The following is an 18138-nucleotide window of genomic DNA, read 5'->3' on the forward strand; positions in this document are numbered from 1 at the left end:
AGTGAGTGCAGGATCCCCACCTCCATCAGTGAGTGCAGAATCCCCAGCTCCATCAGTGAGTGCGGGATCTCCACCTCCATCAGTGAGTGCGGGATCCCCACCTCCATCAGTGAGTGCGGGATCCCCAGCTCCATCAGTGAGTGCGGGATCCCCAGCTCCATCAGTGAGTGCGGGATCTCCACCTCCATCAGTGAGTGTGGGATCTCCACCTCCATCAGTGAGTGCGGGATCTCCACCTCCATCAGTGAGTGCGGGATCCCCACCTCCATCAGTGAGTGCGGGATCTCCACCTCCATCAGTGAGTGCGGGATCTCCACCTCCATCAGTGAGTGCAGGATCCCCACCTCCATCAGTGAGTGCAGGATCTCCACCTCCATCAGTGAGTGCAGGATCTCCACTCAAACCCATCTTTAACCCGCCGCACTTTCCTGCTGCCCAGCCCGTGCTCCCCCGCCAGTTGTGGCCGACCCAGCGACTCCTTGCGGACACCATCGGCGTCCGGGGTGCTCCCGCCCAACTCACAGCGGACCACTGCACTGCTCCAGGCGGCCCCCAGGATCTCAGCGGCCGGCGGTGAGCCTTTGACCAACTGCCAAAGCCGCTTTGGGCCGAGGTCCCGCGCGAGACCTTCCTCCGGCCGCGTCCTGACCAACGGACAGCCCAACCTCGCGCCCTGCGGCTCAGCCAATCAGTGGCGCAAGTCCCGCCCCTCGGGCTCCCCGATTGGCTGGACGTCCCGCCGCCGGCTCGTCCTCCAGCCCCGACCTGCTCGCTCCCCATTGGACGGAAACTCCTCCAGCCCCGCCCTACTCGCTCCCCATTAGTCGAAAGCTCCCGTCAATCAGGCTGTGGACCCGGGTCACGTGTCCCTTGAGCCCGCTCTGCCAAATTGACCAAGCACAGCGCGGGGCCCGGATCGACGGATTCAGGTTTGGATTCCCAAAAAAAAACCACCAAAAAAAAAAAAAAAGGGCCTTGTAAATGTCTTGTGTGTGTCATCCAGGTCGGGTGGCACGGATACATGTTTCAGGTTTGGATTTCCCTTTATTCTCTCCCGATCCCCACTCCCTTCCACCGCGCGATTCTCTACCCAATCCGAGCGGAGAAAACTCACTGCGCGTCACCGATCGCGGCTCTGTAACGGACACAAACGCCTTTCCCCGGAAGGCTCAGCGCCGAGTCCGCACCACAGCATCCAAGCGAACTGGCGCAACACCGAGTGTGGCGGGGCGGGTGGTGTCCTCTGGGCAAGCGCGGTTATTACCGAGGGTGACCGAGAGGGGGCGTTGTGGCGCACGCGGTGCCGTGTACGCATGCTCAGACTCTCGTTGTCAATCACCATCAGGCAGCGCGGCTGCTGGTGAGACCTGTGACATCATAGAGTCAGAGCCAGTGACATCACAGAAGGAGGCCATTGGCCCATTGTGTCCCTGCGGCCGACACAGAGCGATCCGGCAAGGCTGTGTCATCGCACCAACGCTCTTCTCAATCTTCCTCGCTGCAATGCTTCATCTCGCCTTTAACAAGCTCCCTGCTGGAGTGGAGCTAATCTACAGGACAAGCGGGAAATTGTTTAACCTCCGATGTCTCCAGTCCAGATCCAAGGTTGTTCCAATCTCTGTCATTGAATTACAGTATGCAGACGTCGCTTGAGTTTGCGCACACTCGGAGTCCGAACTCCAAACCATCGTTGACACCTTCACTGAAGCGTAAATAAGAACATAAGAACTTGGAGCAGGAGTCAGCCATTTGACCCCTCGAGCCTGCTCCACCATTTAATAAGATCATGGCTGATCTGATCCTGGGCTCAACTCCACTTCCCTGCCTGCTACCTATAACCCTTCACTCCCTTACCGCTCAAAAATCTGTCTATCTCCACCTTAAATGTATGTAAGTACATAAGAAATAGGAGCAGGAGTAGACCATATGGCCCCTCGAGCCTGCTCCACCATTTAATACGATCATGGCTGATCCGATCATGGACTCAGCTCCACTTCCCTGCCCGCTCCCCATAACCCCTTATCGTTTAAGAAACTGTCTATTTCTGTCTTAAATGTATTCAATATCCCAGCTTCCACAGCTCTCAGAGCGCCGATTCCACAGATCCACAACCCTCTGAGAGAAGAAATTTCTCCTCATCTCAGTTTTAAATGGGCGGCCCCTTATTCTAAGATTATGCCCTCTAGTTCTAGTCTCCCCTATCAGTGCAAACATCCCCTCTGCATCCACCTTGTCAAGACCCCTCAAAATCTTATACGTTTCGATAAGATCACCTCTCTTCTTTAGAATTCTAAAGAGTAGAGGCCCACCTCATCAGTCAAACCACTCATCTCCGGAATCAACCTTGTGAATCTTCTCTGAACTGCCTCCAAAGCAAGTATATCCTTTCATAAATATGGAAACCAAAACTGCCGCAGTATTCCAGGTGTAGCCTCATCAATACCCTGTAAAACTGTAGCAAGGCTTCCCTGCTTTTATACTCCATCCCCTTTGCAATAAAGGCCAAGATTCCATTGGCCTACCTGATCACTTGCTGTACCTGCATACTAACCTTTTGTGTTTCATGCACAAGTACCCCAGCTCCCGCTGTACTGCAACACTTAGCAATCTTTCTCCATTTAAATAATAACTTGCTCTTTGATTTTTTTCTGCCAAAGTGCATGACCTCACAATTTCCAACATCATACTCCATCTGCCAAATTTTTGCCCACTCACTTAGCCTATCTATGTCCTTTTGCAGATTTTTTGTGTCCTCACACATCGCTTTCCCTCCCATCTTTATATCGTCAGCAAACTTGGCTTCGTTACACTCGGTCCCTTCCTCCAAGTCATTAATATACATTGTAAATAGTTGGGGTCCCAGCACTGATCCCTGCGGAATCCCACTGGTTACTGATTGCCAACCCGAGAATGAACCATTTATCCCTACTCTCTGCTTTATGTTCGTTAGTCAATCCTCTATCCATGCTAATATATTACCCCTAACCCCGTGAACTTTTATCTTGTGCAGTAACCTTTTATGTGGCACCTTGTCAAATGCCTTCTGGAAGTCCAAATACACCACATCCACTGGTTCCCCTTTATCCGCCCTGTTCATTACATCCTCAAAGAATTCTAGCAAATTTGTCAAACATGATTTCCCTTCATATATCCATGCTGACTCTGCCTGACCGAATTTTGCTTTTCTAAAACTCCTGCTACTGCTTCTTTAATAATGGACTCCAACATCTTCCCAAGCATAGATGTTAGGCTAACTGGTCTATCGTTTCCTGCTTTTTGTCTGCTTCCTTTTTTAAACAGAGGTGCTACATTTGCAGTTTTCCAATCTGCTAGGACCTCCCCAGAATCCAGGGATGCATCCACTATCCCCGCCGCTACTTCTTTTCAGATCCTAGGGTGCAAGCCATCAGGTCCAGGGGATTTATCCACCTTTAGTCCCATTATCTTACTGAGTACCACCTCCTTAGTGATTGTGATTGTGTTAAGTTCCTCCCCCCCCCCCCCCCATAGTCCCTTGACTATCCACTGTTGGAATATTGTTAGTGTCCTCTACCGTAAAGACTGATACAAAATATTTGTTCAGAGTTTCTGCCATCTCCATGTCCCCCATTACTAATTCCCTGGTCTCATTCTCTAAGGGACAAACATTTACTCTAGCCATTCTTTTCCTTTTTATATACCAATAGAAACTCTTGCTATCAGTTTTTATATTTTGTGCTAGTTTACTTTCATAGTCTAACTTCCCTTAATCATTTTTTTTGTCATTCTTTGTTGGCTTTTAAACGCTTCCCAATCTTCTGTCCTCCCACTAGTTTTGGCCACTTTGTATGCCCTTGTTTTTAATTAGATACCGTCCTTTATTTCTTTACTTAACCACGGATGGCTATCTTTTCTCTTATACCCATTTCTCCTCACTGGAATACATTTTTCTTGAGAGTTGTGAAATATCTCCTTAAATGTACGCCACTGTTTGTCAACCGTCCTACGCGTTAATCTATTTTCCCAGTCCACTTTAGCCAACTCTGCCCTCATACCTTCATAGTCTCCTGTATTTAAGCTTAGTACGCTGGTTAGAGATCCAACTTTCTCACCCTCCATCTGAATTTGAAATTCAATCATGCTATGATCACTCATTCCAAGGGGATTGTTTATTAATCCTGTCTCATTACACAGAACCAGATCTAAGATAGCCTGCCCCCTGGTTGGTTCCGTTACATACTGCTCAAGGAACCTGTCCCTTATGCACTCTATGAACTCTTCCTCAAGGCTACCCTGACCAATTTGATTTGCCGAATCAATATGGAGGTTAAAATCTTCCAGGATTATTGCTGTTCCCTTTTTACAAGCCCTCTCTATTTCCTGGTTTATACTCCGACCAACAGAGTTGCTACTGTTAGGGGGCTTATAGATTACGCCCACCAGTGATTTTTCCCTTTATTATTTCTTATCTCCACCCAAACTGTTTCAACATCCTGATCATTTGAGCCAATATCGTTTCTCACTATTGTAGTGATTCTTCCTTTATCAATGGAGCTACCCCACCTCCTCTTTCTTTCTGTCTGTCCTTCCTGATTGTCAAGTACCCCTGAATATTTAATTCCCAGTCCTGATCACCTTGCAACCATGTCTCTGGACTGGCTTTCAGATCATACCCATTTATTTCAATTTGTGCCGTCAACTCATCTATTTTGTTACAAATGCTGTGTGAATTTAGACAAAGTGCCTTTAAATTTGTTTTTTTACCCTTTTTTCCTGCTTGTTTCCTCTCTCCTTCAAACTCACTTTCCACATTTTTGCTTTCTAATTCCAGCTTTACTCCCCTAACTACTGAATCTATTTTCAGGTTCCCATCCCCCTGCCAAGCTAGTTTAAAACCTCCCCAATAACACTAGCAAACCTCCCCGCGAGGATATTGGTCCCGGCTCTGTTGAGGTGCAATCCATCCGGCTTGTACAGATCCTACCTCCCCCAGAAACAGTCCCAATGCCTCAGGAATCTAAAGCCCTCCCGCCTGCACCATCTCTCCAGCCACCTATTTATCTGCTCTATCTTCCTATTTCTGTTCTCACTAGCTCGTGGCACTGGGATTAATCTGCAGATTACTACCTTTGAGGTCCTGCTTTTTAATCTCTCTCCTAGCTCCCTAAACTCTGCCTGCAGGACCTCATTCCTCTTCCTACCTATGTCATTGGTACCGATATGACCACAACCTCTGGCTCTTCGCACTCTCCCCCCAGAATGACCTGCAGCCGCTCAAAGACATCCTTGACCCTGGCACCAGGGAGGCAACATCCCATCCTGGAGTCACGTCTGCAGCCACGGAAACGCCTGTCTGCTCCCTTGACTGCCGAATCCCCTACCACTATCGCTCTTCCATTCTTCTTTCTCCCCCCCCATGCAGTTGAACCACCTGTGGTGCGGTGGATTTAGCTCTGGCTGCACTCCCCGGAGCCACCATTGCCCTCACCGGTGCTCAGAACAGAGTACCGGTTGGAGAGCGAGATGGACTCCTCAGGGGATTCCTGCCCTGCCTGCCTAGTCTTCCTCTTCTGTCCAGGGGTCACCCACTCCCTGTCTGCCTGCACACTCTTAAGCTGCGGGGTAACCACCTCCTGAAATGTGCTATCCACATTGCTCTCAGTCGCGCGGATGCACCAAGGTGATTCCAAAACACGGAGCTTGAATTGGTGCAGCTGGATAAACCACCTGCACACGTGATCGTCCCGGCTGCGTGAAGCATCCAGGATTTCCCACATGCCACAGGATGTGCAATCCACGGGACTGAGCTGCCCTGCCATCCCTCTAGTTACACTCACAACTATCAAGTAGAACTAAACTCTAAACCACACACCCAGCCACTACTCAGCAAACAGCCGATTTAATTAACTGGTTCTCCTTAGATAATAAAGATCACTTATATTTAATCGCAGTTCCTAACCTACAACAATGTGAAAGGTTCCTTAAAGAAAAGAAAAAGTACTCACCAATCCACCAGCCAATCATTTACTTGCTTGGCTGTGATGTCACACTTCGATTTTGATTTTTTTACTTTCTGTCCCTGCTGCAGCTCCCCCGCCCGCTCAGGTCTCGCGATACTGGCCTCCTCCCGATCGGCCGCTGCTCCAAGCTGCCGCCGCCCTTTGTACTCCCCCGCCCGCTCAGGTCTCGCGATGCTGGCCTCTTCCCGATCGGCCGCTGCTCCAAGCTGCCGCTGCCCTTTGTACTCCCCCGCCCGCTCAGGCCTCGCGATGCTGGCCTCCTCCCGACATGCTCAATGACCCAGCCTCCACAGCTCTCTGGGGCAGAGAATTCCACAGATTTACGACTCACTGAGAGAAGAAATTTCCTCTCATCTCAGTTCTAAATGGGCGACCCCTTATTCTGAAACTAAAGCCCCTCGTTCTGGATTCCCCCACGAGTGGAAACATCCTCTCTGCATCTATGAGAGTCTGGGCCTTACATTAAACATCCATAACACAAAGGTCCTCTACCAACCTGCCCCCGCCACACACTACTGCTCCCCCAAGATTATCATGATCCACGACAAGACTTTGGACAATTTGGAACACTTTCGATACCTCGGGAGTCTACTGTCAGCAAGGCCAGACATCGATGGTGAAGTCCTACACCGCCTTCATTGTGCCAGTGCAGCCTTCGGTCACCTGACGTAAAGAGTGTTCGAACAACAGGATCTCAAACTTTGCACCAAGCTCATGGTCTACAGAGCAGTAGTGATACCCGCCCTCCTATATGCTTCAGAGACGTGGACTAGGTACAGTAGACACCTCAAGGCACTGGAGAAGTACCACCAACGCTGCCTCTGCAAAATACTGCAAATCCATTGGCAGGATAGGCGCACCATCGTCAGTGTTCTCTCTCAGGCCAATGTCCCCAGCATCGAGGCATTGACCATTGCTTGATCAGCTCCGATGGATAGGCCACAATGTCCACATAACCGATACGAGACTCCCAAATCAAGCACTCTACGGCAAGTGAGTCCCAGGAAGAAAAAGAAAATGATTCAAGGACACCCTCAAAGCCTCCTTGAAAAAATGTAACATCCCCACCGACTCTTGGGAATCTCGGGCCCAAGGACACGCAAAGTGGAGGAGAAGCATTCGAGAAGGCCTAACCCTAACCCTTCGTCTTATGCACACGGAAGCCAAGTACAAACAGTGGAAGGAGCGTGCGACAAACCAAGCACCCCACCCACCCGTCCCTTCAACCAACACCTGCCCCACCTGTGACAGAGACTGGAGATCCCACATAGGACTCAATAGTCACCTTAGAACTCATATTGGTGTGGGGCAAATCATCCTCGACTCCGGGAGGCTGCCTAAGAAGAAGAATTTCCAGCTCTTGGTCACTAGCCTTGTAGGTTACGGCACTTCAAAAGAAACAAAAACTTACATTTATATAGTGCCTTTCACCAGATGTCTCAAAGCTCTTTACAGAGAATTAAGTACTTTTGGAATGTAGTCACTGTTGTAATGTGGAAACGCGGCAGCCAGTTTGTGCACAGCAAGCTCCCACAAACAGCAATGTGATAATGACCAGATAATCTGTTTTTGTTATGTTGATTGAGGGATAAATATTTGCCAGGACATTGGTGTTAACTCTCATGTTCTTCAAGTAGTGCAATGGGATCTTTTACGTCCACCTGAAAGAGCAGATGGGACCTCAGTTTAACGTCTCATCCGAAAGACAGCATCTCCGACAGCGCTGCACTCCCTCAGCACTGCACTGGAGTGTCAGTCTAGATTCATGTGCTCAAGTCCCTGGAGTGGGACTTGAACCCACAACCTTCTGACTCAGATGCGAGTGTGGTACCCAATAAGCCAAAGCTGACTGCTCTTTTAAGGGAAATAGGTCCTCCTGGTCACTCTATCTAGGCCCCTCATAATTTTATACACCTTTAAACCTTCCACCAACTACTTTAAAGCTATGCCCCCCAGTTATTGACCCCTGTGCTAAGGGAAATGGGTTCTTCCTATCCACTCTATCTCGGCCCCTCAAGTGCATATCTAGGTACATTTAAATGCTATGAGGGTTTCTGCCACTACCACCCTTTCAGGCAATGAGTTCCAGACTCACTCCTCAAATCTCTAAACCTTCGACCAATTACTTTAAATCTATGCCCCCCAGTTATTGATCCCTCTACTAAGGGAAATAGGTCCTTCCTATTCAATCTATCTAGGCCCTTCAAAATTATATACACCTCAATTAGGTCTCCCCTCAGCAACCCCAGCCTATCTAATCTGTCCTCATAGCTAAAATTCTCCAGTCCAGGCAATATCATCATAAATCTCCTCTGTACCCTCTATAGTGCAATCACATCTTTCCTATAATGTGGTGACCAGAACTGCATGCAATACTCCAGTGTTTTATACAGTTCAAGCATAAGCTCCTTGCTCTTGTATTCCATGCCTCAACTAATAAAGGCAAGTATTCCGTATGCCTTCTTAACCACCTTATCTACCTGGCCTGCTACCTTCAGGGATATCATCTTCAACATCTCCAGCTGATGTCTAACCAGTGTTTTATAAAGGTTTAATATAACTAAACATCAAATGCTGGTATTTCTGTGCTGGGGTTTAGACGGGCGAGGTTTATCCAATCAGTTGGATGTGAGCTGAAACATGTGTATTTGGAGCGGAGAGCCAGGGACACGCTGTGTAACCGGGCACAGACACTCTGCACAGCCCACACATCACAAGTTTCCCATAAGGCGCAAAAGGAATATATTAACTGCAACAATGCATTTGATTTGACTTTAAATAGTTTTGTTTATAAACTTAATCATGCTTCTCTAATTTTATTTCTTAACTCAGATTCATGGCCTCACTTTAATTCTTCCTCTGAGCCCCTCAACTTCATCTGGCAGCGTAATGTTGGCGAGTGGTGATTGATTGCCCTGGGAACCAACAGGAAGAGAGCTCAGAGGCCGGAGGGCCCAGGGAGCAGTGTGTTCTGCAACCAATCGCGGTGCTCGAGGGGTGGATCCTGAACCGGCCTGTCAGGTGAGTCATTGTGAACCCCTGTTAAACAATTTATCTTTTAAAAGTTAAATCGAGATTTCTTTTTGTCACCCAAACAGTTTAACATTTGTCAGTATTTTGTTTTCCTGGAGTTCCTATTGTGAGTTATAGAAACATAGAAACAAGGTGCAGGAGTAGGCCATTCAGCCCTTCTAGCCTGCAACGCCATTCAATGAGTTCATGGCTGAACATGCAACTTCAGTACCCCCTTCCTGCTTTCTCGCCATACCCCTTGATCCCCCGAGTAGTAAGGACTTCATCTAACTCCCTTTTGAATATATTTAGTGAATTGGCCTCAACTACTTTCTGTGGTAGAGAATTCCACAGGTTCACCACTCTCTGGGTGAAGAAGTTTCTCCTCATCTCGGTCCTAAATGGCTTACCTCTTATCCTTAGACTGTGACCCCTGGTTCTGGACTTCCCCAACATTGGGAACATTCTTCCTGCATCTAACCTGCCTAAATCCGTCAGAATTTTAAACGTTTCTATGAGGTCCACTCTCATTCTTCTGAACTCCAGTGAATACAAGCCCAGTTGATCCAGTCTTTCTTGATAGGTCAGTCCCACCATCCCGGAATCAGTCTGGTGAATCTTCGCTGCACTCCCTCAATAGCAAGAATGCCCTTCCTCAAGTTAGGAGACCAAAACTGTACACAATACTCCAGGTGTGGCCTCACCAAGGCCCTGTACAACTGTAGCAACACTTCCCTGCCCCTGCACTCAAATCCCCTCGCTATGAAGGCCAACATGCCATTTGCTTTCTTAACCGCCTGCTGTACCTGCATGCCAACCTTCAATGACTGATGTACCATGACACCCAGGTCTCGTTGCACCTCCCCTTTTCCTAATCTGTCACCATTCAGATAATAGTCTGTCTCTGTTTTTACCACCAAAGTGGATAACCTCACATTTATCCACATTATACTTCATCTGCCATGCATTTGCCCACTCACTTAACCTATCCAAGTCACTCTGCAGCCTCATAGCATCCTCCTCGCAGCTCACACTGCCACCCAACTTAGTGTCATCTGCAAATTTGGAGATACTACATTTAATCTCCTTGTCTAAATCATTAATGTACAATGTAAACAGCTGGGGCCCCAGCACAGAACCTTGCGGTACCCCACTAGTCACTGCCTGCCATTCTGAAAAGTACCCATTTACTCCTACTCTTTGCTTCCTGTCTGACAACCAGTTCCCAATCCACGTCAGCACACTACCCCCAATCCCATGTGCTTTAACTTTGCACATTATTCTCCTGTGTGGGATCTTGTCGAAAGCCTTCTGAAAGTCCAAATATACCACATCAACTGGTTCTCCCTTGTCCATTTTACTGGAAACATCCTCAAAAAATTCCAGAAGGTTTGTCAAGCATGATTTCTCTTTCACAAATCCATGCTGACTTGGACCCATCATGTCACCATTTTCCAAATGCACTGCTATGACAGCCTTAATAATTGATTCCATCATTTTACCCACTACTGAGGTCAGGCTGACTGGTCTATAATTCCCTGTTTTCTCTCTCCCTCCTTTTTTAAAAAGTGGGGTTACATTGGCTACCCTCCACTCCATAGGAACTGATGCAGAGTCAATGGAATGTTGGAAAATGACTGTCAATGCATCCGCTATTTCCAAGGCCACCTCCTTAAGTACTCTGGGATGCAGTCCATCAGGCCCTGGGGATTTATCGGCCTTCAATCCCATCAATTTCCCCAATACAATTTCCCGACTAATAAGGATTTCCCTCAGTTCCTCCTCCTTACTAGACCCTCTGACCCCTTTTATATCCGGAAGGTTGTTGGTGTCCTCCTTAGTGAATACCGAACCAAAGTACTTGTTCAATTGGTCTGCCATTTCTTTGTTCCCCGTTATGACTTCCCCTGATTCTGACTGCAGGGGACCTACGTTTCTCTTTACTAACCTTTTTCTCTTTACATACCTATAGAAACTTTTGCAATCCGTCTTAATGTTCCCTGCAAGCTTCTTCTCGTACTCCATTTTCCCTGCCCTAATCAAACCCTTTGTCCTCCTCTGCTGAGTTCTAAATTTCTCCCAGTCCCTTGGTTCGCTGCTATTCCTGGCCAATTTGTATGCCATTTCCTTGGCTTTAATACTATCCCTAATTTCCCTTGATAGCCACGGTTGAGCCACCTTCCCTTTTTTATTTTTACGCCAGACAGGAATGTACAATTGTTGTAGTTCATCCATGCGGTCTCTAAATGTCTGCCATTGCCCATCCACAGTCAACCCCTTGAGTATCATTCGCCAATCTATCCTAGCCAATTCACGCCTCATACCTTCAAAGTTACCCTTCTTTAAGTTCTGGACCATGGTCTCTGAATTAACTGTTTCATTCTCCATCCTAATGCAGAATTCCACCATATTATGGTCACTCTTCCCCAAGGGGCCTCGCACAATGAGATTGCTAATTAATCCTCTCTCATTACACAACACCCAGTCTAAGATGGCCTTCCCCCCTAGTTGGTTCCTCGACATATTGGTCTAGAAAACCATCCCTTATGCACTCCAGGAAATCCTCCTCCACCGTATTGCTTCCAGTTTGGCTTGCCCAATCTATGTGCATATTAAAGTCACCCATGATAACTGCTGCACCTTTATTTCATGCACCCCTAATTTCCTGTTTGATACCCTCCCCAACATCACTACCACTGTTTGGAGGTCTGTACACAACTCCCACTAACGTTTTTTGCCCTTTAGTGTTCTGCAGCTCTACCCATATAGATTCCACATCATCCAAGCTAATGTCTTTCCTAACTATTGCATTAATCTCCTCTTTAACCAGCAATGCTACCCCACCTCCTTTTCCTTTTATTCTATCCTTCCTGAATGTTGAATACCCCTGGATGTTGAGTTCCCAGCCCTGATCATCCTGGAGCCACGTCTCCGTAATCCCAATCACATCATATTTGTTAACATCTATTTGCACAGTTAATTCATCCACCTTATTGCGGATACTCCTTGCATTAAGACACAAAGTTTCAGACACTTCATTGCCATGTGGACCAGGTGTTTGAAGATCATTCAATTCCCTCTTTCCATGTCGCTGTTAGTTAAAGGGACAGAGATTGATTTCCCCTCATTATACATCTGTAGTAGTTAAAGGAACATCTTTCCTGTTAGTGAGTCACATTCTGCACTGGGGAAGACATTTAAAGGCTTCAGCCTTTAAAATTCTCATCATCTTGTTCAAATCCCTCCAAGGCCTCGCCCCTCCCTATCTCTGTAACCTACTCCAGCCCACCAACCCTCTTAATAAGGAGAAACAATTTTCAGTGTCAGAAGGGTCGGTAACCAGAGGGACAAATTTAAGGTGATTGGCAAATGAACCAGATGCTACATGAGGGGACAAATTAAGCAGCGAGATGTTATGACCTGGAACGCACTGCCTGAAAGGGTGGTGGAAGCAGATTCACCAGTAACTTGCAAAAGAGATAAGTACTTGAGTTGGAAAAAATTGTAAGGTTATGTGGTAAGAGCAGGGGAGTGGGACTAATTCTACAGCTTAGGAGGAAAGAATCTCCTAGAGAAACTAGAACTGACTGTTTGGAATTTCTATCCTGTACTTACAGTGATGACTTTTGTAAATTATGAAGCCAGATTGCACAGACTAGCCTCGAGGGGCCAGATGGCTGACTCCTGCTCCTATTCCTTATGTTCCCTTGAATATAGAAGATTAAGGGGTGACCTAATTGAGGTGTTTAAGATGATTAAAGGAGTTAATGGAGTAGATAGAGAGAAGTGATTTCCTCTGGTGACGGGGACAGAACATTAAGGAAAATGAAAGCTCGGCCATTCAGGGGTGATGTCAGGAAGCACTTCCTCACACAAATGCTGAGAGACTGTTTCCCCGGCTGGAGAGTCGAGAACTCAGGGACATAGTCTCAGAATAAGGGTCGGCCATTTAGGACTGAGATGAGGAGAGATTTCTTCACTCAGAGGGTTGTGAATCTTTGGAATTCTCTGCCCCAGAGGGTTGTGGATGTTCAGTCTGTGAGTGTGTTCAGGGCTGAGATAGATGTTTGGACACTGAAGGAATCAAGGGATACGGGAATAGGGCGGGAAAATGAGTTGAAGCACAAAACCAGCCTCGATCTTATTGAATGGCAGAACAGGCACAAGGGGCTGAATGGCCTACTCCGGTTCCTATGTTCTTACTTACAGTGATGACTTTTGTAAACAGCTTTTACAGGGGTTTGGAAGGGAAGGATATGCAGAAGGGATTAAACCTGGGCCCCTCCTGTTCCTATGACTAGTCGCACTGGTCAGTGCCTTTACCCACTGAGCCTTTGGGAGGAGGGTCCAGTGACCCTGCTGGAAAATGCACATGTGAGGCCTCAGGTGAGGACAGTGGAGTAGCCCATCGACACTCACTGTCGAGGTTCACACATAGAGATTGGGCACATGGGTCACATATTGGAGAGAAACTGGTGAGTGTCGAACTGAACCCAGCCAGAGTCAGCACTTTCAGGGGAGGAGAGGGCGAGGAACCAGTGAGTTTAGAACTGAACCCAGCCAGAGTCAGCACCTTCAGGGGAGGAGAGGGAGGGGAACCAGTGAGTGTAGAACTGAACCCAGCCAGAGTCAGCACCTTCTAGGGAGGAGATGGAGGGGAACCAGTGAGTGTAGAACTGAACCCAGCCAGAGTCAGCACCTTCAGGGGAGGAGAGGGAGGGGAACCAGTGAGTGTAGAACTGAACCCAGCCAGAGTCAGCACCTTCAGGGGAGGGGAGGAGAGGGAGAGGAACCAGTGAGTGTAGAACTGAACCCAGCCAGAGTCAGCACCTTCAGGGGAGGAGAGGAGAGGGAGGGAGGAGTGTGAGGGAGGGGGTGGATGGGGCAGTGTATAGAACTGAACCGAGCCAAAGTCAGTACTCTCATGGTTAGAGATAAGAGCAGAGAAAAATAGGAGGAATTTATGCAAAGTGCCTTGTGTCTTGTTCTCTCCCTGGATCCTAAATCAACTGAACTCAGTCTTTCCCATCTGAAGTCTACAGGCTCTAAAACTTCAGCTTGGTGTCCCTCAGTCCCGACTCGCTGATTTACCTCCTCTTCTCTCCTCCTCTTTCCCCCTTGGTTGTGTTCCACACTCTGGGCCCTGGCCCTTCCCCGGGAATTCTCAGTATGAACAGGGGGATGTGTGTTACGACAGGATGTCCCACCTCTCCACCTTTAAAGGGACAAGGAGAGGACCCGCTGGGCTGAATGGCCCTGCTTTATGACATCACTGCAGTGCCTAGCAACCAACCTTCCTGAGCCCTGCTCATTATGGGCTGGGTGTAGCTCAGTGCTGTTACAGGAAGGGAAACAGGAGCAGGATTCAGCCCGTGTGGAGCCCAGGGTTAATGGAGAGAGGTACAGGATCAATTTATACCTTATTGAGTGAGACATGTAATTGTCCCAGACACTCCCTGTCCCTCAGTATCTGTGTCGGGGAGCAATTGATGGGTTTGTGTTAACTTCTTTAGGTGAATCTTTGTGCTCATCGAGGTGAAGGAGGTTAATGCCGGGCAACAGAACATTTTATAAGAACAGAAGAATTAGGAGCAGGAGTAGGCCATATGGCCCCTCGAGCCTGCTACTCCATTCAATAGTATCATAGCTTATCTTAAACTTTTTATCAGTCAGAGCACCTCATGTCAACCTCTGGGATTCCTGGGGCAGGGACAGTCTAACTTACATACAGAATATAGCTCCATCGACACTTCCCTGAGAATGTTTGATGGGACAGTGTAGAGGGAGCTTTATTCTGTATCGAACCCGTGCTGTACCTGACCTGGGAGTGTTTGATGGGATAGTTTAGAGGGAGCTTTACTCTGTATCTAACCCATGCTGTACCTGACTGGAGAGTGTTTCAGGCAGACACTTGGTGCTCAGAATACCCCGTTCCCCAGCACTGACATCCATCACATCCATGAGAACAACATTTAACTGCAATTAAAAGGTAAGAGAAACCCATCAGTTCCTCCCCGGACACAGATCCAGAGGGACAGTGAGTGTCCCGAACATTGTTGTACAGTGTGCTTGATAGTTCCTCCCTGGGTCTGAGCCTTTTGGTGATGATTTGAATCTGATGCCCTCGAGTTACTGACTCACCGACTGGTGGAAATAGTTTTTCCTCATTTACCTGATCACATTCTGAACACCTCCCTTAGATCTCCAATTCCCCTTTGTTCTAATGAAAAGAGTCCCAGTTTCTCCAATCTCTCCTGATAACTAAAGGCTCTTGTCCTTGGTATCCTCTCAGTGAATCTCTCTGCACCCTCTCCATGGCCTTCACATCCTTCCTGGTGTAAGATCCCCAAAACCTGACACAATATTCTCACTGCAGCCGAACCAATGATTTGTACAGGTTTACATAGAAACATAGAAAATGTTGGAATCAATTATTAAGGATGAAATTGCAGCGCATTTGGAAAGCAGTGACAGGGTCAGTCCAAGTCAGCATGGATTTATGAAGGGGAAATCATGCTTGACAAATCTTCTGGAATTTTTTGTGGAGTGGACAAGGGAGAACCAGTGGATGTGGTGTATTTGGACTTTCAAAAGGCTTTTGACAAGATCCCACACAAGCGATTGGTGTGAAAAATCAAAGCACATGGTATTGGGGGTAATATACTGACGTGGATAGAGAACTAGTTGGCAGACAGGAAGCAGAGAGTCGGGATAAACGGGTCCTTTTCAGAATGGCAGGCAGTGACTAGTGGAGTGCCGCAGGGCTCAGTGCTGGGAACCCAGCTCTTTACAATATACATTAATGATTTAGATGAAGGAATTGAGTGTAATATCTCCAAGTTTGCAGATGACACTAAACTGGGTGGGGGTGTGAGTTGTGAGGGGGACGCTAAGAGGCTGCAGGGTGACTTGGACAGGTTAGGTGAGTGGGCAAATGCATGGCAGATGCAGTATAATGTGGATAAATGTGAGGTAGAGAATTCCACAGGTTAACCACTCTCTGAGTGAAGAGGTTTCTCCTCATCTCAGTCCTAAATGGCTTACCCCTTATTCTTAGACTGTGACCGCTGGTTCTGGAACTCCCCAGCAACGGGAACATTCTTCCTGCCTCTAACCTGTCCAATCCCATCAGAAATTTACATGTTTCTATGAGATCCCCTCTCATTCTTCTAAACTCCAGTGACTACAAGCCCAGTTGATCCAATCTCTCCTCCTATGTCAGTCCTGCCATCCCGGGAATCAATCTGGTGAACCTTCGCTGTACTCCCTCAATAGCAAGAACGTCCTTCCTCAGATAAGGAGACCCAAAACTGCACACAATATTCCAGATGTGGCCTCACCAAGGCTCTGTACAACTGTAGTAAAACCTCCCTGCTCCTGTACTAAAATTCTCGAGCTATGAAGGCCAACATGCCATTTGCCGCCTTCACTGCCTGCTGTACCTGCATGCCAAACTTCAATGACTGATGTACCATGACACCCAGGTCTCGTTGCACCTCCCCTTTTCCTAATCTGTCACCATTCAGATCATATTCTGTCTTCCTGTTTTTGCCACCAAAGTGGATACCCTCACATTTATCCACATTATACTGCATCTGCCATGCATTTGCCCACATACCTAACTTGTCCAAGTCACCCTGCAGCCTCTTAGCATCCTCCTCACAGCTCACACCGTCACCCAGCTTAGTGTTATCTGCAAACTTGGAGATATTACACTGAATTCCTTCATCTAAATCATTGGTGTATATTGTAAATAGCTGGGTTTCCAGCACTGAACCCTGCGGCACCCCACTGGTCACTGCCTGCCATTCTGAAAAGGACCCGTTTATTCTGACTCTCTGCTTCCTGTCTGCCAACCAGTTCTCTATCCATGTCAATACATTACCCCCAATACCATGTTCTTTAACTTTGCACAATAATCTCTTGTGTGGGACCTTGTCAAAAGCCTTTTGAAAGTCCAAATACACCACATCCAATGGTTCTCCCTCGTTCACTCTACTAGTTACATCCACAAAAAATTCTAGAAGATTTGTCAAGCATGATTCCCTTTCATAAATCCATGCTGACTTGGACCGATCCTGTCACTGCTTTCCAAATGCGCTGCTATTTCATCTTTAATAATTGATTCCAACATTTTCCCCACCACCGATGTCAGGCTAACCGGTCTATAATTCCCTGTTTTCTCTCTCCCTCCTTTTTAAAAAAGTGGTGTTACATTAGCTACCTTCCAGTCCATAGGATCTGATCCAGAGTCAATAGAATGTTGGAAAATGATCACTATTGAATCCACTATTTCTAGGGCCACTTCCTTAAGTACTCTGGGATATGCAGCCTATCAGGCCCTGGGGATTTATTGGCCTTCAATCCCATCAATTTCCCTAACACAATTTCCTGACTAATAAGGATTTTCTTCAGTTCCTCCTTTTCGCTAGACCCTCGAACCCCTAGTATTTCCAGAAGATTATTTGTGTCTTCCTTCCAAAGTATTTGTTCAGTTGGTCTGCCATTTCTTTGTTCCCTATTATAAATTCACCAGATTCTGACTGCAAAGGACCTACGTTGGTCTTCACTAATCTTTTTCTCTTCACATCTCTATTGAAGCTTTTGCAGTCAGTTTTTATGTTCCCTGTAAGCTTCCTCTCATACTTTATTTTCCCCCTCCTAATTAGACCCTTTGTCCTCCTCTGCTGAATTCTAAATTTCTCCCAGTCCTCAGGTTTGCTGCTTTTTCTGGCCAATTTATATGCCTCTTCCTTGGATTTAACACTATCCCTAATTTCCCTTGTTAGCCACGGTTGAGCTACCTTCCCCTTTTTATTTTTACTCCAGACAGGGATGTGCAATTGTTGAAGTTCATCCATGTGATCTATAAATGTCTGCCATTGCCTATCCACTGTAAACCTATAGGGATCAAGGGGTATGGAGAGAAAGCAGGAAAGGAGTACTGAGGGAATGATCAGCCATGATCTTATTGAATACTGGTGCAGGCTTGAGGGGCCGAATGGCCTACTCCTGCACCTATTTTCTATGTTTCTATGTTTCTAACCCTTTAAGTATCATTTGCCAGTCTATCCTAGACAACTCACATCTCATACCATTGAAGTTACCTTTCCTGAATTTCAGGACC

The 18138-nt window shown here is 47.1% G+C and overlaps 1 protein-coding gene across 1 annotated transcript in view; it reads left to right on the top strand.

Moving 5' to 3' along the window:
- Window positions 1–853: 853 nt before the first annotated feature.
- The window catches only part of LOC139273674 (zinc finger protein 850-like), a 179692-nt gene continuing 162407 nt past the window's right edge, over window positions 854–18138 (top strand). Inside the window, exons 1-2 of the mRNA XM_070890711.1 lie at window positions 854–929; window positions 8832–9020. The gene's annotated coding sequence lies outside the window, so the exon portion shown is untranslated. The remainder of the gene's footprint in view (window positions 930–8831; window positions 9021–18138) is intronic.

This window comes from Pristiophorus japonicus, chromosome 9, assembly GCF_044704955.1.
Source record: "Pristiophorus japonicus isolate sPriJap1 chromosome 9, sPriJap1.hap1, whole genome shotgun sequence".
Lineage (NCBI taxonomy): Eukaryota > Metazoa > Chordata > Chondrichthyes > Pristiophoridae > Pristiophorus > Pristiophorus japonicus.